The sequence below is a fragment of the Saccopteryx leptura genome, chromosome 2, assembly GCF_036850995.1.
Source record: "Saccopteryx leptura isolate mSacLep1 chromosome 2, mSacLep1_pri_phased_curated, whole genome shotgun sequence".
Taxonomy (NCBI): Eukaryota; Metazoa; Chordata; class Mammalia; order Chiroptera; family Emballonuridae; genus Saccopteryx; species Saccopteryx leptura.
In genome coordinates this window covers 257344927-257347891 of record NC_089504.1, presented here as the reverse complement: position 1 = coordinate 257347891, position 2965 = coordinate 257344927, and positions in this window count along the sequence as shown.

Sequence of the window (2965 nt, the reverse complement as noted above, 5' to 3'; positions counted from 1 at the left end):
ACTGTATTTCAGAAGCTCATCCGAATACCCTAACGAAGCACCTTAAATTGCAGGAGGTATATACAGACTGAGGAGGGCAGGTAGGCTTGGAATTGAGCCTCTGTAGTCTGGGCGCCTGTAGACCTCCGTGGCATAGAGAGCCAAGCAGATGGTTAATCATTCGGTAGGTTAAAGGGGACTTAAACTAAACTTTGAGTCCTTCTCAAACTTTGGCCTGCACCCGAATTGCCTGGAGGACTTATTAAATAAAACACAAATTGCTGAGCTCCAGCCCCAGAGTTTCTGATTCATCTGGTCTATAGTGGGACCCAAGGATTTGCATATCTAACAAGTTCCCAGGTAATACCTATGACAGTTACACTTTGAGAACCATTGTTTTAAAATATAATTGAGATAAGTCAAAATGGATATGGTTCCAACTCCACAATTTTAAAAGGTTACTCTAAAAGCCCTCCACAAGTAACATCAGAGGAAAGCTATTTTCATGAACCACTTGTTGCATTCATATTATTTCCTCTCCACTCAAGATAAGGAGTGCTGAAAGAGCCTCTGAAGTGATTTCAGACACTGTATCATGCAGGGTTCCCAATGGGCGACATTTGATTCTTTCAGGAAGCACTAACTGAACATAGACGACACTGTTGGTAATTGAACTGTCATCCAATACCAAAGGAACAACAACAAAAAAAAATACAGCCTCTGCCCTCTGACCCCAAGAATTTATTCATTTCAGAAACAGTTAAATTACTAGTAAGAGCCAACCACTGTGATAAAAGCTAAGGATGCAATGGTAAGCAAGAAGACACACATCAAACAATTCTAGAAATAATCTGTAATGAGGGTCATGATGAATGCATATAACTTCCAGATCTATTCTGGTCTGGTGGGCAGGGATGTAATCAGAGAAGGCTTTCCTGAGGAAAGGATAAATGGATAAATCTGTAATCTGACTGCTTTGGTTAACACCGCACACCTGAACTTGCTCCAGTAATATCAGAATGACAAAGGTCAAAACCAGGAGTATTGTCACCCTCTGGAGGTCCTCGCCTTCTTCTGCTCCCTTCTCCTTCCCCTAGCCATGGGGAGACATCAGGAGCCTACACCCAATCTTTCAGAAGCTTCAATTAACATCCCGGGCCAATTAACTCAAAATTTCAGAATAGTGAATGGGCATCCATGGTTTTTAAAGCTTTTCGGGTGATTCACCTCTACGAAATTAACTTGAGGGTGCCCTAGCCAAAGTAGCTTTCAATTAGGAACAGTGTGTGTTTAAGTATGACCTAAAACACTTATCAACAGAGGACCCATAGATACTAAGTAAAAAAGATGTATAGCAAACAAATTATGGGGGGTGAGAGGATATGAGTAAAACAATCCATCTGGGGCAAGTGGGAGGAATGGATAAATCAATTTTGGGGGAGAGGCGGAAGCCGGTACAGAGATAAATGGTGATGGAAGGAGACTTGCAGTGGTGAACACTGTATATTATACAGATGATGTAATATAGAATTGTACACGTAAAATGTATATAATTTTATTAACTAATGTCACCCTAATAAATTCAAGAAATAAAAGGCAAAAACAAGGAAAACTAATTTTGGATTACTCTGGCCCATCTTCAGCAGGCTGAATATGCTACTAACTTGGGGTGGGGGTGGGGACGGAGTGAATAGGACAGCGGAATGGCTTTGCATTGATTTCCCTCTTGAAGCCGAAGGGCTCGGGTGTCTGCCTAGTATCTGGACCCAGTTATTCTAGGTTAGTCCTCTAAAGCGTGCAGGGGAAAGACCACTGGGGCCTCGTTCCAAACCAGCTGTACAACTTCTCCAGCAAAACTGGACCAGCAGGCCTAGCGTGCGGAGGACCCGGGTTCGATTCCCGGCCAGGGCACACAGGAGAAGCGCCCATTTGCTTCTCCACCCCTCCGCCGCGCTTTCCCTCTCTGTCTCTCTCTTCCCCTCCCGCAGCCAAGGCTCCATTGGAGCAAAGATGGCCCGGGCGCTGGGGATGGCTCTGTGGCCTCTGCCCCAGGCGCTAGAGAGGCTCTGGTCGCAACATGGCGACGCCCAGGATGGGCAGAGCATCGCCCCCTGGTGGGCAGAGCGTCGCCCCGGTGGGCGTGCCGGGTGGATCCGGGTCGGGCGCATGCGGGAGTCTGTCTGACTGTCTCTCCCTGTTTCCAGCTTCAGAAAAATGAAAAAAACAAAAACAAAAAAAACTGGACCAGCCTGATCAGGCGGTGGCACAGTGGATAGAGTATTGGACTGGGATGCAGAAGGACCCAGGTTCGAGACTTTGAGGTCGCCAGCTTGAGCTCAGGCTCATCTCATTTGAGCAAAAGCTCACCAGCTTGGACCCAAGGTCGCTGGCTCGAGCAAGGGGTTACTCGGTCTGCTGAAGGCCACGGTCAAGGCACATATGAGAAAGCAATCAATGAACAACTAGTGTCTCAAGGAGAAACTGATGATTGATGCTTCTCATCTCTCTCCGTTCCTGTCTGTGTCCCTATCTCTGTCTCTGTAAAACAACAAACAAAAAAACTGGACCAAAGATTCCTAATGTCTAAAATGAGGAGCGTGCCCTAGAAACCCTCAATAGGTCTCCCTAAGTCTAACTGATTCTAGTAACAAGGGATCACACCAATCTTCCTTCAGAAAAACCCTACTATCCGAAGCCGGTCCTTGGGCTCGGAGCCATCCTCCCTTCTCTCCTTGGCTTCCTTCGAAAAGTATCACCTGCCCCGCCCCGAGTGACTTCTTAAAGTTGCCTCAGCCTCCCTCGAACGCCCTGCACCTACGCCGGGCCGGATTGGGCCCTCGGGGACCAGGTGTTGATCCTTCATAGCACATTCTATCCCTGGGGTCCCGGGTCCGGACCTGCCAGGGTCTCAGAGTAGAGAGCCGAGGGCAAATCGATTCCTTCGGCGATCTCCGCGGCCTGGCCCCACCCCCCTCCCCCGCACGCC